Genomic DNA, 23,217 nt, shown 5'->3' with positions numbered 1-23,217 from the left:
ATTATTATTATTACTATTATTATTATTATTATTATTATTAATGTTATTCTTCTTCTTATTATTATTATTATTATTACTATTATGTGTTGCTGGGATGAATGATGACAGGGAAAACCGGAGTATCCGGAGAAAAACCTGTCCCGCATCCGTTCTGTCCAGCACGAATGTCACATGGAGTGACCGGGATTTGAACCACGGAACCCAGCTGTGAGAGGCCGGCGCGCTGCCGCCTGAGCAACGGAGGATCCTTATAAGTACATTAAGAACAGTAAAATCAATTGGTCTCACCTCCTTTTACAACCCACCGTGGTTAGTTTTTACAGCCCCCCCCCAAAAAAAAATTTAAAAGAAGGCGTGTTTTTTATGTTTAAGGGAGATTCTAAACACCAATGTTCACGTCTATTACCTTCAGTTTTGAGATATAAGTATCCCCATAAATATAATTTACTTTTGTCACTTCATTTCAAACTACTCCCCCCCCCCTAAGTGAATTTTCCCGCAAAAAATACTTGTTTCTTTAATAGTGAAGGATCTTCTAAATACCAATTATCGCGACTCTAGCTTCTTCACTTTTTGATTTATGTGTCCTCATGAAAGGAATTCAACTCCTTTACACTCCCGCCCCCCAAGATGGTTTCCCCCCAAAACGCGTTTTTCTTTGTTTTTAAAGGAGATCCAAATACGATCACGTCTGTAACAACTTTAGTTTTTATTAGTTGTATATATTCTCATACATTTCAAGTCAATTAATTTTTCAATTCTTTCACCCCCTCCCCCCCCGCTTCATTGGATTTTCCGAGAATACGTGTTCCTTTACTTTTAAAGCAGATTGCAAATATCAAATTTCACGTCTGTAACATCTTCATTTTTAAGATATCAGTAGCCTAATTAAAAGAATTCAACACCATTTTCAGTCACTTTCACCCCCCTCCACCCAAGTGGTATTTCCGAAAGTTAAAAGTACACGTTTCTTTATTTTTAATAGAGATAAAAATACCATTTTTCACTTCTGTAACATATTAAGTATTTTTAGATATACTGTAAAAATTCTCATTTTAAAATTTCACACCTTTTGGGTTCCCCTTAAGTGGAGTTTCCAAAAACAAATCACCTATGTTTCTTTACATTTACAGGAGATTCCAAACACCCACTTTTTACGTCTGTAACATTTTATGTTTCCAAGATAATCTTTCAAAAAATTCACCCCAATTTGTCACTTCTGTTTAACCGCCATTAATAGGATTTTCCAAAAACTGAAAAAATACGTGTTTCTTTATTTTTAAAGGAGATCCCATATACACACTTTCAGTTCTGTAATATCTTCCGTTTCTGAGATATGTGTGTCCTCCTTAAAGGCATTCAACCCATTTTTCACCCTTTTACACCCCCTCCTATTGGGATTTACAGGAAACAAAAAATACGTGTTCCTTTATTTTTAGAGGAGATTCTAACTACCAATTTTTACATCTGTAAATTTTAAAGTTTTAAGATGTAGACACATTCATTTTAAAAAAATTCACCCCCTTTTCACCCCTCAATATTTGGATTTTCCAAAAACGAAAAAATACGTGTTTCTTTACATTTAAAGTAGATCCCAAATACCAATTTTCAGGTCTGTAATATCTTCAGTTTCTGAAATATAAGTAGCCTCATCAGAGGCATTCAACCCCTTTTTCACCCCTTTTCACCCCTCCTATTGCGATTTTCCGAAAACAAAAAAATACGTGTTTCTTTATGTTTAATGAAGATTCTAAATACCAATTTTTACATCTGCAAACTTTAAAAGTTTGGAGATATAGACTCACTCGTTTTAAAAAATCACCCCCTTTTCACACACCCCCCCCCCATTAATTGGATTTTCCAAAAACAAAAAAATACGTGTTTCTTTATTTTTAAAGGAGATCCCAAATACCAATTTTCAGGTCTGTAATATCTTCAGTTTCTGAAATATAAGTAGCCTCATCAGTGGCATTCAACCCCTTTTTCACCCCTTTTCACCCCTCCCATTGCGATTTTCCGAAAACAAAAAAATACGTGTTTCTTTATGTTTAATGAAGATTCTAAATACCAAATTTACATCTGCAAACTTTAAAAGTTTGGAGATATAGACTCACTCATTTTAAAAATTCACCCCCTTTTCACCCTCCCATTAATTGGATTTTCCAAAAACAAAAAAATACGTGTTTCTTTATTTTTAAAAGAGATCAAAAGTTCCAATTTTCAGGTCTGTAACATCTTCAGTTTCTGAGATATAAGTACTGGTATCCTGATTAAGTGCATTCAACCCATTTTCCCAATTTTCACCCCTTTTCACCCCTCCTATTGGGATTTTCTGAAAACAAAAAATACGTGTTTCCTTATTTTTAAAAAAGATTCTAAATACCAATTTTTACATCTGTAATCTTTTAAACGTTCGAGATATAGACACACTCATTTTAAAATTTCACCCCTCTTTTCACCCCCTTAGCGAAGGAATATCCAAAAATCCTCTCTTAGCGAGCACCTTCATCTTAATATGAATATATCCCCAAAATTTCATTTCTTTACGTCCAGTAGTTTTGGCTCTGCGATGATGAATCAGTCAGTCAGTCAGTCAGTCAGTCAGGACAAGTTATTTTATATATATAGATAGCTTGTCCTGACTGACTGACTGACTGACTGACTGATTCATCATCGCCGAGCCAAAACTACTGGACATAATGAAATGAAATTTTGGAGATACATTCATATTAAGATGTAGGTGCTCGCTAAGAGAGGATTTTTGGATATTCCGTCGCTAAGGGGGTGAAAAGGGGGGTGAAATTTTAAAAATAGTGTATCTATATCTCAAAACTTTTAAAGTTTACAAATGTAAAAATTGGTATTTAGACTCTTCATTAAAAATAAGGAAACACATATTTTTTTGTTTTCAGAAAATCCCAATAGGAGGGGCGAAAAAGGGTGAAAAAGGGGTTGAATGCCTTTAATCAGGATACCGGTACTTATATCTCCGAAACTAAAGGTTTTACAGACCTGAAAATTGGTACTTTTGATCTCTTTTAAAAATAAAGAAACACGTATTTTTTTGTTTTTGGTAAATCCAGTTAATGAGAGGGTGAAAAGGGGGTGAATTTTTAAAATCAGTGTATCTATATCTCAAAATGTTGAAAGTTTACAGATGTAAAAATTGGTATTTAGAATCTTCATTAAAAATAAAGAAACACCTATTTTTTGTTTTCGGAAAATCCTAATAGGAAAGGAGGAAAGGGGTGAAAAGGGGGTTGAATGCATTTAATGAGGATGCTTATATCTCAGAAACTGAAGATATTACAGACCTGAAAATTGGTGTTTTGTATCTCCTTTAAAACTAAAGAACCACGTATTTTTTGTTTTTGGAAAATCCAATTAATGGGGGGTGAGAAGGGGGTGAATTTCTAAAATGAGTGTATCTATATATATCACAAAACTTTTAAAGTTTATAGATGTAAAAATTAGTATTTAGAATCTCCATTAAAATAAAGAAACACGTATATTTTTGTTTTCGGAAAATCCCAATAGGAAGGGTGGAAAAGGGTGAAAATATATTAAATGCCTTTAATGAGGATAATTATATTTCAGAACCTGAAGATATTACAGACCTGAAAATTGGTATTTGGGATCTACTTAAAATAATAAAGAAACAGGTATTTTTCGTTTTTGGAAAATCCAAATAATGGGGGCGGGGGTGAAAAGGGGTGTGAATTTTTAAAATGAGTGTATCTACATATGAAAATTTTAAAAGTTTACAGATGTGAAAATTGGTATTTAGAATCTCCTTTAAAAATAAAGAAACACGTATTTTTTTGTTTTCGGAAAATCCCAATAGGAAGGCTGTAAAAGGGTGAATAATGGGTTGAATGCCTTTAATGAGGCTACTTATATTTCAGAACCTGGAGATATTACAGACCTGAAAATTGGTATTTGGGATCTACTTTAAAAGTAAAGCAACACGTATTTTTTCGTTTTTGGAAAATCCAAATATTGTGGGGTGAAAAGGGGGGTGAATTTTATGAAATGAGTGTGTCTACATCTTAAAACGTTAAAATTTACAGATGTAACAATTGGTAGTTAGAATCTCCTCTAAAAATAAAGAAACGCGTATTTTTTGTTTCCTGTAAATCCCAATAGGAGGGGTGTAAAAGGGTGAAAAATGGGTTGAATGCCTATAATGAGGATACATATATCTCAGAAACGGAAGATATTACAGAACTGAAAATTTGTATAAGGGATCTCCTTTAAAAATAAAGAAACACGTATTTTTTAGTTTTTGGAAAATCCAATTAATGGCGGTTAAATAGGAGTGACAAATTGGGGTGAATTTTTTGAAAGACTATATCTACAGAATATCTTGGAAACGTAAAATGTTACAGACGTAAAAAGTGGGTGTTTGGAATCTCCTGTAAATGTAAAGAAACATAGGTGTTTTGTTTTTGGAAACTCAACTTAAGGGGAACTCAAAAGGGGTGAAATTTTTAAATGAGAACTTTTATGGTAAATCTAAAAAAACTTAACATGTTACAGAAGTGAAAAATGGTTTTTTATCTCTATTAAACATAAAGAAACGTGTATTTTTAGTTTTCGGAAATACCACTTGGGTGGAGGGGGGGGGTAAAAGTGACTGAAAATGGTGTTGAATTCTTTTAATTAGGCTACTGATATCTCAAAAATGAAGATGTTATAGACGTGAAATTTGATATTTGCAATCTGCTTTAAAAGTAAAGAAACACGTACTCTCGGAAAATCCAATGAAGTGGGTGGGGTGAAAGAATTGAAAAATTAATTGTATGAGAATACATACATCTAATAAAAACTAAAGTTGTTACAGACGTGAAAATTCGTATTTGGATCTCCTTTAAAAACAAAGAAAAACGCGTTTTGTAGGAGAAACCATTTTTGGGGGCGGGAGTGCAAGGGAGTTGAATTCCTTTCATGTGGACACAAAAATCAAAAACTGAAGACGTTAGAGTCGCGATAATTGGTAGTCAGAAGATCCTTTACTATTAAACAAACAAGTATTTTTTGCGGGAAAGTTCACTTAGGGAGCAGTGTGAAATGAAGTGAAAAAAGTGAATTATTTTTATGGGGATACATATATCTCAAAACTGGAGGTAATAGACGTGAACATTGGTGTTTGGAATCTCCTTTAAACTTAAAGAAATACGCCTTCTTTTAAATATTTTCGGGGGGGGGGGGGGTAAATAAATTTATCGGCAGTGGGGTGTAAAAGGAGGTGAGACCAATTGATTTTACTGTCCTTAATGAAGGATTCTCCGTTGCTCAGGCGGCAGCGTGCCGGCCTCTCACAGCTGGGTTCCGTGGTTCAAACCCCGGTCACTCCATGTGACATTCGTGCTGGACAAAACGGAGGCGGGACAGGTTTTTCTCCGGATACTCCGGTTTACCCTGTCGTCATTCATTCCAGCAACACATAATAATAATAATAATAATAATAATAATAATAATGGTCCGGACCGTCGTCAAATGTGCGATCCGCGCTAGAAACGGCTCCTGGTTGGGCAATGACTAAGAATGCAATCCAGCCGCGGGTTCAGTGCCGCCAAGGCACCCAGTATGACACCACGCCGTATCTTCTGAAGGATTTTATCCATATTAAAAATGATTATAGGAAGAGATGGCAAAGATTTACAGACCGGGACGTACGGAATCGATTGCTGGAAAGGAAGATTGAAAAATGGGAGGAAACGTGCCGTAATCTAATAGAATACGAGTCAGATCGGGAATTTTGGTGGATTCTCGCAAAAAACGAGTCAGATCGCGAATTTCGGCAGATTATATATCTAAAACAATAAGCATTCAATTATAAATTTCAGTATAATACCGTAGCGAAGCACGGGTATCTTGCTAGTATATATATAAAGTAGCTTGTCCTGACTGACTGACTGATTCATCATCGCCGAGCTAAAACTACTGGACATAAAGAGATGAAATTTTGGGGATATATTCATATTAACACGTAGGTGCTCGCTAAGAGAGGATTTTTGGATATTCCTTCGCTAAGGGGGTGAAAACGGGGGTGAAATTTTAAAATGAGTTGCTCTATAACTCAAAACTTTAAAAGTTTACAGATGTAAAAATTGGTATTTAGAAACTTCTTTAAAAATAAGAAAACACGTATTTTTTTGTTTTCAGAAAATCCCAATAGGAGGGGTGAAAAAGGGTGAAAATTGGGAAAAATGGGTTGAATGCCTTTAATCAGGATACCGGTACCTATATCTCAGAAACTGAAGATATTACAGACCTGAAAATTGGTACTTTTGACCTCTTTTAAAAATAAAGAAACACGTATTTTTTTGTTTTTGGAAAATCCAATTAAGGGGAGGGTGAAAAGGGGGTGAATTTTTTAAATGAGTGAATCTATATCTCCAAACCTTTAAAGTTTACAGATGTAAAAATTGGTATTTAGAACCTTCATTAAAAATAAAGGAACACGTATATTTTTGTTTTCAGAAAATCGCAATAGGAGGAGTGAAAAGGGGCTAAAAAGTGGTTGAATGCCTTTAATGATGCTACTTATATATCAGAAACTGAAGATATTACAGACCTGAAAATTGGTGTTTGGGATCTCCGTTAAAAATAAAGAAACACGTTTTTTTTTGTTTCTGGAAAATCCAATTTAGGGGGGGTGAAAAGGGAGTAATATTTTAAAATGAGTGTATCTATCTCAAAATGTTTAAAGGTTATATATGTGAAAATTGGTATTTAGAATCTCCTTTAAAAATAAATAAACACACGTATTTTTTCGTTTTTGGAAAATCCAAATATTGGAGGGGGGGTAAAAAGGGGGGAGGTTAAATTTTTTAAAATGAGTGTGTATACATCTTAAAACTTTAAAATTTACAGATGTAAAAATTGGTAGTTAGAATGCCCTCTAAAAATAAAGGAAAACGTATTTTTTGTTTCCTGTAAATCCCAATAGGAGGGGTGTAAAAGGGTGAAAAATGGGTTGAATGCCTTTAATGAGGATACATATATCTCAGAAACGAAAGATATTACAGAACTGAAAATTTGTATATGGGATCTCCTTTAAAAATAAAGAAACACGTATTTTTTAGTTTTGGAAAATCAAATTAATGGCGGTTAAACAGGAGTGACAAATTTGGTGAATTTTTGAAAGACTATATCTACAGAATATCTTGGAAACGTAAAATGTTACAGACGTAAAAAGTGGGTGTTTGTAATCTCCTGTAAATCTAAAGAAACATAGGTGATTTGTGTTTGGAAACTCCACTTAAGGGGAACTCAAAAGGGGTGAAATTTTAAAATGAGAATTTTTACAGTTTATCTGAAAAAATTTAACATGTTACAGAAGTGAACAATGGTTTTTTATCTCTATTAAACACAAAGAAACGTGTATTTTTAGCTTTCGGAAATACCACTTGGGTGGAGGGGGGGGGGTAAAAGTGACTGAAAATGGTGTTGAATTCTTTTAATTAGGCTACTGATATCTCAAAAATGAAGATGTTACAGACGTGAAATTTGATATTTGCATTCTGCTTTAAAAATAAAGAAACACGTATTCTCGGAAAATCCAATGAAGGGGGGGGGGGGTGAAAGATTATTGATAAATTAATTGAATTAATTGAATGAGAATACATACATCTAATAAAAACTAAAGTTGTTACAGACGTGAAAATTCGTATTTGGATCTCCTTTAAAAACAAAGAAAAACGCGTTTTGGGGGGAAACCATCTTGGAGGGCGGGAGTGTAAAGGAGTTGAATTCCTTTCATGAGGACACAAAAATCAAAAACTGAAGAAGTTAGAGTCGTGATAATTGGTATTTAGAAGATCCTTTACTATTAAAGAAACAAGAATTTTTTGCGGGAAAATTCACTTAGGGTGGGGGGGGGGAGTAATGTGAAATGAAGTGAAAAAAGTAAATTATTTTTATGGGGATACTTATATCTCAAAACTGAAGGTAATAGACGTGAACATTGGTGTTTGAAATCTTCTTTAAACATAAGAAACAAGCCTTCTTTTAATTATTTTTTTTTTGGGGGGGGGGTGCCGGTAAATAAACTTAACGGCGGTGGGGTGTAGAAGGAGGTGAGACCAATTGATTTTACTGTTGTTAATGTACTTATAAGGATCCTCGGCAGCGCGCCGGCCTCTCACAGCTGGGTTCCGTGGTTCAAATCCCGTTCACTCCATGTGACATTCGTGCTGGACAAAACGGAGGCGGGGCTGGTTTTTCTCCGGATACTCCGGTTTTCCTGTCATCATCCATTCCAGCAACACATAATAATAATAATAATAATAATAATAATGTTCCGGACCGTCGTCAAATGTGCGGACCGCGCTGGAAACGGCTCCTGGGCGGGTAATGACTAAGAATGCAGTCCGGCCGCGGGTTCAGTGCCTTCTAGGCACCCAATATGACACCACGCCGGATCTCCTGAAGGATTTTATCCACATTAAAAATGATTATAGGAAAATATGCCAAAGATTTACGGACCCAACTGACCGGGAGGAATATCTGAGCCTAGCCCGGGAAGTACGAAATCGATTGCTGGAAAAGAAGATTGAAAAATGGGAGGAAACATGCCGTAATCTAATAGAAAACGAGTCAGATCGGGAATTTTGGTGGGTTCTCGCAGAAAACGAGTCAGACCGCGAATTTCGGCGGATTATATATCTAAAACAATAAGCATTCAATTATAAATTTCAGTATAATACCGTAGCGAAGCACGGGTATCTTGCTAGTTCTTATATAAATGAAACTGTGCATCATTTTTGAGACACTATTATTTACTATGGAGATAGGACTTTTTCGCCTGTTGAAGTTTATTTTTTGTAAAATGGTTGAAATTTTAAGTTTTGAAATTTTTTACAGGCAAACCAGGATATCAATCATAAAAGTAATGCACACATTTATGTATAATGTACTAAGGAACATTCATGTGAATTTAATAATCCGTATGACATATTATACATATGAGAAAGTGAAACTGAGAAAATAGCATTTTTCTAAAGTCATGCATATTTTTTAATATTGTCAGTTGACTTACTCATTAGAACTGTCCTGCAGCATAAGTCACACTCTCCGTCTTCCGTTTTTCAGCCTCTTTCTTAATTTTTGTGACCTTCGCCTTCCGTCGAGTTGATTTTTTCTTCTCAGAGGACGATCGCTGTATTTCATACTTTCTGCGAGCATCAGCCTAAGGACTGATTTTTCTGTCACATGAGAGACTGAAGTTCTTTTGATATCCGACTTCAAGTCTATTGTTGCACTGCACCCCTTATTGAACTCTGCCACAGCACTGCATAACTTACACCAATTTCAAGTCTCTTTCTTGATACAAAATTTCCTTTGGACACTTTCTCCAGATGCTAGAATGTACACTTTCGTTCTGATTCTGCGTTGCACCACGGACACATCGGAATAGTTCTTTATCAGAGAACAGCCTCTGATATACAGGCATAATCTTACACACTAATGGCTCAGAAAGTTCGACCGACATTTTATCATGACTCTGAGGTACCATACCTTCTTCTATGCTTTTGTTATAGAAGCACCAATCATCTAAGCCTTGGGGGAATTTCTTATGTTGTGGCTTACTGTTGGTGGATATGTAATAGTAGAGTGTGGCAGAGATAGCATTTTTCATGTTTGCAACATTAAGTGTGATTTGAACAATATAATTCCTATAATAGCTGGCAAGCTTGGTAATTGTAGCATTAGTAAGACCACATGACCGGCCACCTAACTGCACACTCTTCACTTTCCAAGTTTGTAGCATCTGTCTCAAACCTTTTCCCATTCTCTTAGCAATGTGGTTTACACACACCTCCTTCAGTACTGTGTTGGTGCCATACACCACCCTTCAAAATTATGCGATGAAAAACGCATAAATGCGTGTGCAGGATAATGTTCGGTGAGAATCGAAGAGGAAGGAGCGTTTAAATGGCTGTGCAGCAGGCATTTAAATGTCCCGCTGTGTCTTTAAAAATAGCGGAACGTGGAAAATTATATCGCTAATTTATCCGCAATGGTCAGGGGTAGAGCATTACGTGAAAATCGAAAAATCGAAATATTTGATAATATATGCCTAAAACTCAGTCCCAGGCCATGGCTGCTACCTTCCTAATCCTAACCTTTCCCACCCTGCGTCGCCGGAAACCTTCGATGTATTAGAGTGACTACCATTTTTTTTCTAAGAAAGGAGTTCATAGTATGAAGACCAGATGGCAGCAGCGAGCACTGAATGCTTTTGCTGCTGTCTTACCAGCACGTACTACACAGATGCAGTAGGAGCGGTGACTAATGTGAATGTGAATCGGATCACTGTATCGATTCAGTAACGTGAACGGAATCAAATGAATCGATTCAGTAAAATGAATCGAATGTCCCATCACTACAGTATATGTGACAACGGCAGGCATACAGCATTTTTCTTATGTCTAACTGACCACCTTGCCATTTTTAATCAGTTCCGTCCAAGCACTGGCCGGAGAAGGTTGTCCAGCACAGCTCACCTCTCTACAGAACGTGTTTAGTGTAATTAACTAACGGTAAAGCCAGTTAAGTGTGTCGTTCGCTTTTAAGGTGTTGTGTTTATGTTTAAGTAATAATCTACACACAAGAGACATGCAACATACCAGGGAAAACACCTTGAAGTGCTCCTTCCAACGAAATACAACACGACCTTCAACCGCTGAAATACACACATGGGTAGCAGACATATTGAAGATAACCGTGGATCAATTAGAAGCCCTGCAGCTAGACGTCTCAACGATTTCTTTCTAAATAAAGGTAATTTCACGCAATATTTTAGATAGGCTATTGACTAACTTTTCTGGACAAAGCAGTGTCACACTCTTTATTGGCGAACGCGTCCCAGTCGAAATTACCGCTGCTGGCATTGAAGCAACAAGAGTAAGGCTAATCAACGTTCCCCTGAAAGTACCAAATGAAAGAGTTCGGGCATACTTCGCAAAATATGGTACCGTTAAATCGGTTACAAATGAATACTGGTAATATTATTATAATTCCTTTCTTTCTTTCTTTCTTTCTTTATTAATCTGCTTACCCTCCAGGGTTGGTATTTCCCTCGGACTCAGCGAGGGATTCCACCTCTACCACCTCAAGGGCAGTGTCCTGGAGCGTGAGACATTGGGCCGGGGGATACAACTGGGGAGAATGTCCAGTACCTCGCCGGCTATGCTGGACAGGGGCCTTGGTGGTGGATGGGAAGATTGAAAAGGGTAGGCAAGGAAGAGGGAAAGAAGCGGCCGTCCATCACGGCATTTCTATCACGGCATTTGGCTGGAGGAGAAGCGGAAAACCACGGAAAACCACTTCCAGGATGGCTGAGGTGGTAATTGAACTCACCTCTTCTCAGTTGACCTCCTGAGGCTGAGTGGACCCCGTTCCAGCCCGCGTACCACTTTTCAAATTTTGTGGCAGAGCCGGGAATCGAACCCGGACCTCCGGGGGTGGCAGCTAATCACACTAACCACTACACCATAGAGGCGGACAACATTATTATAATTTATCAGTTGCAAACGGGATTAGGCAAACACAAATAGACCTTCAAAATCAAATTCCATCCTTTATAGTCATAGAAGGGTTTAAGGGCCAAGTTGTATATGACGGTCTAGAAAAAACCTGTGCTGTTTGTAATTCTGGTGACCATCTCCGCGTCGCTACAGGCCAATGGCACGTTTAGAAAATATTTGCACAGGGACAGGCGAACAGCCAGCCACAAGCACGCCAGTGTTCAGCAACAACAGTCCCCTAGTAGCGACGAAGGCCAAGGCCACTCGAGTGTACTACAATACCGATGAGTAATCCGGTTGTAGCGGTAGAGCGCACCACCGATCCCCTCCACTTACAACTGCAAGTACTCGCCGAGGACCAGAGCACACTGTAGCGCACGACACATTTTTAACAAGCGGAGACCACGACGTTTGGATCACGGATTATCTTCAAACTCTGTGCACTTTTAGTAGTCCAATAGGACAGGATAATATTCAAATAGTATGGCGTACAACTTAGGCGGTTTCTAGAAAATCGCGAGAGAATTTTCGCGTCGAATGTGTACCGGTGCGTTGCGTTTGTGAACACGAGATGGCGACGGTCGAGTGATTACCGTTCAAGCTCCGTAATCGCTGGATTAGTGGATCGAGTCCCGCTCATCGCTTTTTTCTCTTTCGACACTGATCATTAGCGCCTCTGTGGTGTACTGGTTAGTCTGATTAGCTGCAACCCCCGGAGGCCCGAATTCAATTCCCGGCTCTGCCACGAAATTTGAAAAGAGGTACGAGGGCTAAAACGGGGTCCACTCGTCTCGGAAGGTCAACTGAGAAGAGGTGAGTTCAATTCCCACCTCAGCCATCCTGGAAGTGGTTTTCCGTGGTTTCCCGCTTTTTCTCCAGCCAAATGCCGTGATGGACGGCCGCTTCCTTCCCTCTTCCTTGCCCATCCCTTCCAATCTTACCATCCCTCCACAAGGCCCACGTTCAGCATAGCTGGTGGGGCCGCGTGGGCGAGGTACTAGTCATCATTCCCAATTGTATCCCCAACCCAAAGTTCCGTGCTCCAGGATACTGCCCTTGAGGCGGTAGAGGTGAGATCCCTCGCTGAGTCCGAGGGTAAAACTGATCTGACCCTGGAGGGTAAACAGATTAAGAAATATTAAAGCAATATATTTTTTGCAATGATAAACATTAGTAAAGAGCCAAATAACACTGGAAATCCAATAACAGTTCATGCAAATGTACCTTTTTTCATTATATGACCGTTGAATTGTAACATATATGAAAGAATATAACCAGTGTTGAAAACAAAACGACAAACGGGGCTCGACCCAGCGACCCAGCGATTACAGAGCTTGAACCCTAACCACTCGACCACCGCTGTTTCGCGTTCGGGCTCGCAACGCACCAGTACTTATTCGACGCGAAAACTTCTCTGCGATTTTCTCGAGAACGCCCTAGTAGTACACCTTACTACTTGCCCTCCCTAACCGGGAATGACATAGACATACTTTTCTTACAAAAGGCTTGTTTAACGAATTTCGATATCCTCCATCCATGTGAGTATTTTGTCAATATAGAGCATGTCCCAAGGGGAACGGCAATCGTTTACCGACCAGGTTTAACAATGGCTGAGTTCATAGCGAACCCCAGTGATCGAGTTATTTCAGCCTTATGCGATAATACAGTATACATCAATGTCTACAGTGGGACCGATGACCTAGACGTTAGGCCCCTTTAAACAACAATCATCATCATCATCATCATCATCATCAATAGCTACAGTCCTTCAAGTTCACAAAATCGAACGGAGAGAACAAATTTTTTTATGAGGAACTAACTATCCATTTTACTCGTGTAGCCGATGTAGTATAAGGTGGTGATTTCAATTGTGCGCTACAACTGAAAGATAAACGAGGACATACAGTGGCTCAAGAAAGTATTGGTCTGCCCATAGCCGTGGTACGAACGGAACAGTATAGGACAAATAATGGTCCATATAATGGAATTACACGTATGTGTATATGTAGGACAGTCAAGTGCATCAGTAGGTTGAATATGGAGCCAAGGAGATTCACGCTGTTTGCAAACGGACCAGTAATACACCGGCGTGCGTCATTACATGCCAAAAAAGTATTGGTCTAATAAACAATATCATCGTGACAGTGCTATCTGCCGCAACTCGGGCTCATTGTGTCTGTGCTAACACGTTGGAAGGTAATATTCAGCCCTGTTTCTGTGTTCAGCTAGCAATGGGAAGGAAAATGAAAGAAACAACCTTGGAAGAAAGGAGGATTGTAGTGTGACTGTTCCAAAAAGTAAAATTGTCAAAGTCATAAGTGAAATTATTGGAAGAGCTGTTACAACTGTTAGAAATATTTTGTACAAGTACAAAAGAACAAAGACAATAGAAAATAGACCAAGAAGTGGCCGCCTCTCAAAGTTATCGGTACAAGACAAAACGGCAAATTGTGTGTACAGTGGCCCAAAATCCTTAGCTAAGAGCGCCGAAGATAGCACCTGCGTTACAACAGGATGTAGGAGTGCAAGTGTCATCTGAAACCATCCGAAATGTGCTACGCAAAAGAGGATATGAGGACAGAACAGCCCAAAGAAAGCCGTACATCAGTACGGCTAACAGGAAGAAGCGACTTACGTACGCTAAAGAGCACAGAAATGACAGCTATGAGGAGTGGAAAACAGTCGTTTTCACCGATGAGAGTAAATTTACCCTCTTCAGATCAGACAGACGGGTGACTGTGTAGAGGAAGTCGCATTCTAAACTTGAAGAGAAGAACCTGACACCCACTGTGAGACATGGAGGGGGTTCCCTGATGGCGTGGGGTTGAATGAGTGCGAATGGTGCAGGTGTATTAACCTTTATTGAAGGGACTATGGATCACAAAACATCCACTAACATTCTGAAGACACATCTTCCATCAAGTGAACAAAAATTGGGACTCTTAGCAAAGTGTACGTTTAAGCAAGATAACCACCCCAAACACACAGCCCTGAACACGAAGCTATGGCTGTTACATAATACACCGCGTTGGATGGAAACTCCACCACAATCTCCCGACATCAACCCCGTCTAGAATTTGTGGCACTCTTTGCAGCAAAACCCCAGAAAACATGCAATATCAAACAAAACTGACCTGAAATAAGCCTTACTCACCGAATGGAATAACATACCAAAGGAAACTACGGAAACCTTGGTACGATCGATGCCAAATAGGTTAGCTGAGATTATAAAGAGGAAAGGAGGGCCTATAAAATACTGAAACGTTCACGAAGGATCAAGAAACTGAGTTATGTTAATTCAGACCAATACTTTTTTGGTGGCAAAGTGAGAGTGGTTGTTTAAGTTATGGTGTTTTAGTTATATGGATATGGAAGAATTATGTTCTTCTTACAATGTACATGTTACACAAGATGATAAGTACTAAAGGATTCTAGTATATGCCAATTTTGGTCATCATTCCCTTCGATTCCCCGTCCTCACATGTAGCATATCTCTACAGACCAATACTTTTTTGAGCCACTGTACATCCAATTTGTCTCCAGCACTGTCCGAAATATTCAAACGGTTGTATATAGTAGATGCATGGGAATACAAACACAAAAACTACGCTGAAATTACATTCCATAGATCCATATCTGCGTCCAGAATGGATAGCGTATACCTTTCCAAAAATGTACGAGTATACTCAAGTACTCATAATATCAGTGTTCTTTCTTTCTTTCTTTCTTAATCTGCTTACACTCCAGGGTTGGTTTTTCCCTCAAACTCAGCGAGGGATCCCACCTCTACCGCCTCAACGGCAGTGTCCTGGAGCCTCAGACTCTGGGTCGGGGGATATAACTGGGGAGGATGACCAGTACCTCACCCAGGCGGCCTCACCTGCTATGCTGAACAGGGGCCTTGGCGGGGGATGCGAAGATTGGAAGGGGTAGACAAGGAAGAGGGAAGGAAACGGCCGTGGCCTTACGTTAGGTACCATCCCGGCATTTGCCTGTAGGAGAAGTGGGAAACCATGGAAAACCACTTCGAGGAGGGCTGAGGTGGGAATCGAACCCACCTCTACTCAGTTGACCTCCCGAGGCTGAGTGAACTCCGTTCCAGCCTTCGTACCACTTTTCAAATTACGTGGCAGAGCCGGGAATCGAACCCGGGCCTCCGGGGGTGGCAGCTAATCACACTAACCACTACACCACAGAGGCGGACCATCAGTGCTCTTTCTGTTCCTTTTATTGACCATCACACCGTCCTCCTCACACCTCACACCTAGCGCGTCTGTCCCATTAACGGGAGGAGGTTACTAGAAACTGAACAACAGACTTCTTTCGCCGGAAGAAATGAAAGAATTTCCCTAAAAATGGGCCCAAATAACTAGGCGGAAAACCTACTATCCAACACTCCTGCAGTGGTGAATCCAAGCAACAAAACACTGTATACGTCAGTTTTTCCGCAACTGATCATACACCAAGTTAGAAGTAAAACGATACACAGCGCATTTCTACCAAGAATTACAGTCGCCTACAACAACAAGGCCAAGTTGTCCATCAGCGACTGACAGAAATCAAACATATCATTTGCTGAAAACATCAACAGACACTAGAAGACATTAAAATACGAACACATCACCCTTCGATCACCGAGGGAATGCACATCTCTCTACCATATTGCCAAAGACGAAAACCGCCATAAAATTAGATTCATTGTTCAGTTACAAACAGGAAGTGGGATTATCAGTGGAGCAACACAAATCTTTCGAGAAGTCACTACCCACCATACAACTGCCTTTGTCAAGAACAACGAGTAGCCAACAGACAATCGTTCACATCTTCTCAACGCTACCCAGCTACATTTCAGTCTCCAATACGCCGAGCGTTTAGAAGTTGATATCGCAGACGAAGAATTGAAGAAAGTATTCGCTGCCAGTAGAAATAAATCCCCTGGTGCATATGGGGTATAATTTGAATTTTATCAACCGTATTGTGATCTGTCCGCCTCCGTGGTGTAGTGGTTAGTGTGATTAGCTGCCAGCCCCAGAGGCCTGGTTTCGATTCCCGGCTCTGCCACGAAATTTGAAACGTGGTACGATGGCTGGAACGGTGTACACTCAGCTTCGGGAGGTCAACTGAGTAGAGGTGGGTTCGATTCCCATCTCAGCCATCCTGGAAGTGGTTTTCCGTGGTTTACCACTTCTCCTCCAGGCAAATGCCGGGATGGTACCTAACTTAATGCCACGGGCGCTTCCTTCCCTCTTCCTTGTTTATCCCTTCCAATCTTACCATCCCCCGACAAGGCGCCTGTTCAGCATAGCAGGTGAGGCCGCCTGGGAGAGGTACTGGTCATCCTTCCCAGTTGGAACCCCTGACCAAGAGTCTGAAGCTCCAGGACACTGCCCTTGAGGCGGTAGAGGTGGAATCCTTCACTGAGTCGGAGGGAAAAACCGACCCTGGGGGGTAAACAGATTAAGAAGAAGAAGAAGAAGAAGCACAGGGAATTGTCGTCATGGTACGAAAAATTGAATTCCCTAAATCCCTATCCGACTACAGACCACTCACCTTGATTAGTACAGAGTATAAGCTTCTTATAAAAGTACTAGCCAAGCGCATCAAAGCAGTACTGCAAAACATTTTGGGTCCTGAGCAACATAGCGTCATGGAGAAATCTAACATTGACGCTGGGCTTAACAATCTACGGAATGCCATCTTACACATGAGTATAGAACCTACAACACAAGCCGTGCTTCTCAACTTAGACTTCACCGAGGCGTCTCATACAGTTTCACATGAATACTTGTGGTCAGTACTCCATAAATTCGCCTTTTCCCCCAGACTAACAGCAACACTGCAAAGTCTGTATCAAGGTGCTACTTTTAGAACACAAGTAAATGGTTACCTAACCAAACCGATACAAATTAACAAGGGTGCCCGCTGTCAACCACTGTATTTGCACTAAGCATCGAACCCTTTATAAAACAGCTAGTGGATCAATTTCTTGGAATACAGCTAGAGTAGTCAAAGATAAGTGCACAAGTGTACACAGATGAATTCTCTGCTATACTAAGTAACGCTTCCCAGATCGGCACACTAGAACATCATCCGTACTTATGAACTACACGCTAGTGCCCAATTAAATATAAGAAAATCGGCACTGCTGCCACTTGTGGCCTGGCCTCGAGTAATAACATGGACAGCCACTGTCGATAGGATCAAAATACTACGCAGTACATTTGGCAACAACTTCCAAGCCATGATCACGGAGAATTGGAGCAGTCAGCTACACACAGTGCGGACAGCAATCAGTGCATACCATCTTCGAAACCTGAATGTAATACTAAAGGTATGGCTTTTTAACACTTTCATACTCAGTGAATTGTGGTACCTCGTTCAAATTCTTCCAGCACCCACAATTATTTTGAAGAAAATAACGTTGAGGATGGGGTACTATTTGTGAAAAAGACAACCTTTCAGAATAGCAAGAACGCAACAATACCCAGAAATCTGGCAAGGTGGACTAGGTCTTGTCTGCATCGAATCCAAATGCACTGCCTTATTAGCACGCAACTTAATTCTATGCAAGACATCACCCAACAATAACTGTGCAAAATCAGTCTAGAATTTGATGCTGAGTGATAATGACAGTTTCCCACATGCCGGTCAAACAACGGCACCTTTCAGACGAATTATCGTCTTCATAGAAGGACTTTCACAATACATTCACCAGGCTCGCAAGAAAGAAACAACAACGAAAGAATTATTCGCATACATAATGACCCGACACACAAGGTCACCTGCTATACAGGTTAAGTACGCTTTACGGCAATGGATATGGTTTGGCGTAACGTGAAGGGTGGCTACCCTTGCAGTGGAAGGAGACAATATATTCCTTAGTTAATGAAATGTAACCTACTCGGGACAAACTATCTCGACACGGGCGAGCCGACACCAACATCTGCGAATACTGTCCACAAACGGATGCCCTCTATCACCGCATCACATCCTGCACAAGTGCCGCAGTTGTATGGGAGATGGACTTTTTCAAGGATATGTCGTCTGTTACAATTCTCACCGCAACCAAAATTACAAGAACGGTTCCTGACGTTGGAATTTTCCTTTACCCCCAGCACCATAAACAACACCATAGTGGGATGACAACAGCGAGTGTGTACTATATCTCTCATCATATCTCTCATCAGAGGAACCAGCCCAAACAGACAACAGTCAATGGATTTCTCTCTTACATCAGGTGGGAACGCTGGTCCTTGATACAGAGTAAACGTTTAATCCTGGCTTTCGATAGGCGTCTAAATAAGTTCTGAAAATAAGCACCAGGTTTTCAGTGAAAGTGCATTAGTGTTACTAATGATATCCCATACAGTGAGTGTGTCCGAGTGACACTGAAGGTTGTTGGGAACATGAAACTATACTAATCAACTTACAACACAAGGGAGTTACCTCAACTTTGGTTCTATACACTTACAATATTTGTTGACTTAGTGAACTGAATTATATTTTGTAAAAAATTGCTCAGCTTGTAAATAAATGCGTTTATCTGTAATTAATTTACTTCGCAGAGTTTGTAAACAAATGTGTGTGTCAGTATTTCATTTAATTTGCTGAGGAAAGTAAAAAAATTACGAAGTCAACATAAAATTGCAATCGATCTGGTCCATTCTTAACAATTCCCTTCTGGGTGCCAAGGTTATGAATAAAGGAAACCTTTACCTTCCATTCCTCCAGGGGCTTGCATATCCCGTAAGGTATTTGTGAATTTTCTCTTTAATACTCATAGTTATTATCATTGTTATTATTATTAGCTTATGGTATTACACTCACTTTACATAAGTACATTAAATATAATCATAATATTATGAAGTATGACATATTTACATAAGAGGGATGAATTGCTTAAATGATAATATCTATATCTCAATACTTGAAAGTTTACTTACATAAAAATTGGTATTTGGAAACTCCTTTAAAAGTAGGAAAACACGAAATTTTGTTAACGAGAAATCCTATTAGGGGGGGATGGGGGTGAAAAAGGGGTTGAATACCTTTTATGAAGACACTTATATCTCAAAAACTGAACATGTTTCAGACATGAACATTGGTATTTGGAATCTCCTTTAAAAATAAAGATACGCATATTTTTGGTTTTCGGAAAATCCAATTAATGGGGGATAAACAGGAGTGACAAACGGAGTGAAATTTTAAAAATACTATACCCACAGTATATCTCAGAAACATAACGTGTTAGAGACGTGAAAAATTGGTATTTGATATCTCATGTAAAAGTAAAGGAATACAGATCATTTGTTTTCGGAAAATCCACTCAAGTGAACTCAAAAAGGGGGTGAATTTTAAAATGAGCATATCTACAGAACATCTCAAAAACTCAACATGTTACAGATGTGAAAATTGGTATCTTTAATCTGTTTTGAAAATAAAGAAACATGTATTTTTTGTTATCGGATAAAACACTTAAGGGTAGGGGGTAAAAAAAGTGAAAAGCTGTGGAATTCTTCTTATTAGGATAGTGATATCTCATAAACTGAAGATGTTACAGACGTAAAAGCTGGTATTTGGGACCTCCTTTTAAAAAAATGAAAAACGTATTCTTTAATTTCGGAAAATCCACTTAAGGTGAGGTTGTAAGAATCGAAAACTTACTTGAATTCTTTGTATGAGGATACTTATATCTCAAAAACTAAGGATATCTCAGACGTGAAAATTGGTATTTGGAACCTCCTTTAAAAGTTAAGAAATAGTCATTCCTTTGTTTTTTAAAATCCGCTTAAGGCGGGTGAAGGAATTGAAAAATGTGTTGAATTATTTGTATGAGGATACTTATATCTTAAAAATAAATATGTTACAGACATGAAAATTGGTATTTGGAATCTCCTTTTAAAATAAAGGAACACGCATTTGTCGGGGAAAATCAAAGTGAGGGTGAGGAGGTGAAAAAGGAGTTGAATTACTTTTATGAGGATACATATATGTAAGAGAATTGTTTTTTTATAATTATGTGTATAAGGATACTTATATCTAAAAAATTAAGATGTTGAAGACGTAAACATTGGTATTGGAATCTACTGTAAAAATAAATAAACACACATTTGGGGGGTGGGGATGGAATCAACTTAACGTGGGTGGGGGCTGAAAAATGGTGTTGAACGTTTTATTAGGATACTTATATCTCAAAAACTGAAGATGTTACAGACAAAAAATTTGCAATTAGATTCTTCTTTTTAAAAATGCAACACGTGTTTTTTCAGAAAATCCACTTAAGGGGGTGAACAGAATTGAAAAAGGATCTGAAATTTTAAAATGATTATATCTACAGTTTATATCAAAAACTTAACATGTTAGGGACGTGATACTTGGTATTTGGAAAGTGTTTTAAAAGTACAGGCACATGTGGTATTTTTTTGTTTTCGGAAAAGGCACTTAACTGGGGTAAAAAGAAGTGAAAAGAGACCTGAATTGTTTTTCATAAGGTCATTTATATCTCAAAAAACTGAAGATGTTACAGACATGGAAATTGATATTTGGAGTCCCTTTTAAAAATAAAAACATGTTTTTTTTTGAAAACCCACTTTGGTTGGGGTGGAAGGTGGCGGTGGGGAAAAGGAATGATAAAGGGGTTGAATTATATTTATGGGGATACTTACATCTCAACATCTGAACATGGTACAGATGTGGAAATATATATTTGGGATTTCCTTTAAAAATAAAGACACGTTTGTTGTTTTGTTTTCTGACTTGATAGAAGATGATTTATCACATGTACAGTTTTATGTCACATGGTCATCTTAGCCCCAAAGGCAATACCACAAACGTGGTTTACAAAGAGTTTCTGAGGTAAATGTGAATCAATTTTTGAGTTTTATACTTTAGGGATTTTCAGACAATGTCCTGGTACAGTACCGAGGAATGATTACTTTTAATAAATTACGAAATCCACGCGAGGGAAGCCGCGCATATGCCCTTCGTTCACACTCAGTGACAATGTGATGGGTTGTCTGCTCCACCCCACTACATACGCAACTAAGAGAAGCTCGAAAGCCCATCGGTCGGTTCGAGCACTTTTGGTATCAATCCAAGTTTTCCGTAGAAGATCAGAACCAGGAGGGGGATGGTGTGCATTAAATAAAGTCTTCCACACATACAGTACTTTGCTACGCCAATCGCCGCGCCATTCATTTGCAGCACTGAAATTGTTTATCGTTTGAATTGATGGGGACCTAGACTGTAGATGTTCCCCGACTGAATGTCTCACGCTCCAGTACACTGCCCTTGAGGCGGTAGAGGTGGGATCCCTCGCTGAGTCAGACGGAAAATCAACCCTGGACGGTAAAACGCATTAAATTACAATACTAAAGATATTTAACTTTCTTACTTACCAATGAATCTCTGCAGCAGCTCGTGAGATCTGTTAACAGAAGAAAATAAGTTATAATTAGAATTCGGAAATTGAAGACCTATGAACTCCCTAAAAAGACCTATAAGAAGACCTAAACATATCCAAAAAATACCTAAAACTGGCAAAAGAACATGAAAATGCGATCCAAATTAATTCATAGTTTTAATTAAGTATTTAATGAAGGAATATTCGTTCGTTCCTAATCTGTTTACCCTCCAGGGTCGGTTTTCCCCTCGGACTCAGCGAGGGATCCCACCTCTACCGCCTCAAGGGCAGTGTCCTGGAGCTTCAGACTCTGGGTCGGGGGATACAACTGGGAGGATGACCATTACCTCGCCCAGGCGGCAGCACCTGCTATGCTGAACAGGGGCCTTGTGGGGGATAGGAAGTTTGGGAGGGATAGACAAGGAAGAGAGAAGGAAGCGGCCGTGGCCGTAAGTTAGGTACCATCCCGGGATTTACCTGAAGGAGAAGTAGGAAACCACGGAAAACCACTTCCAGGATGGCTGAAGAGGGAATCGAACCCCCCTCTACTCAGTTGACCTCCCGAGGCTGAGTGGACCGCATTCCAGCCCTCTTTCCACTTTTCAAATTTCGTGGCAGAGCCGGGAATCGAACCCGGGCCTCTGGGGGTGGCAGCTAATCACACTAACCACTACACCACAGAGGTGGACATGAAGGAATATATGTTTAAAAATGTCAAATTTTGGTGATATACAAGATTCAGTCCTAAAGTATATGAGTGAAGTACTTCTTTATTTTTAGATTAACGTAATTTAAAAAAGTATTTCCATGTTTGTTAAAAAGTACCTGCAGAATTAAAATGATTTTTTTTTCACCTAGAATGAATTCAGTGAACTTGCAATGAACTTCCTGGAGAAAGAAATTGAAATTAGTGTAACAGGAATCATATTTGGATAACCGCACTAGGGCCACGGAAATTGTAATTCGGAAACCTTACTTCAGTGTCTTTGTAGTATATCACAATAGTCATCTCCAGGTTCATAGATGTAAAGGACCATCGGCTTTCTAACAGAATGTTGCGAAACTTCTCTCCACATAAACAAATGTTTAGGTTCATACTATAGCTGGGAGCGGAGCGAGTAGTACCTATGAGTAATCCGGTTGTAGCGGTAGAGCGCACCACCGATCCCCTCCGCTTACAACTTCAAGTACTCGCGGAGGACCAGAGCACAGTGCAGCGCACGACACATGTTTAACAAGCGGAGCGCACGACGTTTGGATCCGGGATTATCTTCAAAC

At 39.3% G+C, this 23,217-nt stretch overlaps 1 protein-coding gene across 1 annotated transcript in view; it reads right to left on the bottom strand.

The window, feature by feature from the left end:
* Positions 1-21,963, bottom strand: part of LOC136863204 (ras-related protein Rap-1b) — a 578,103-nt gene extending 556,140 nt beyond the window's left edge. The window contains exon 1 of the mRNA XM_067139568.2: positions 21,935-21,963. The gene's annotated coding sequence lies outside the window, so the exon portion shown is untranslated. The remainder of the gene's footprint in view (positions 1-21,934) is intronic.
* Positions 21,964-23,217: the final 1,254 nt, after the last annotated feature.

This window comes from Anabrus simplex, chromosome 2 (assembly GCF_040414725.1).
Source record: "Anabrus simplex isolate iqAnaSimp1 chromosome 2, ASM4041472v1, whole genome shotgun sequence".
NCBI lineage: Eukaryota > Metazoa > Arthropoda > Insecta > Orthoptera > Tettigoniidae > Anabrus > Anabrus simplex.
This window is presented reverse-complemented; position numbering and strand designations above follow the sequence as displayed.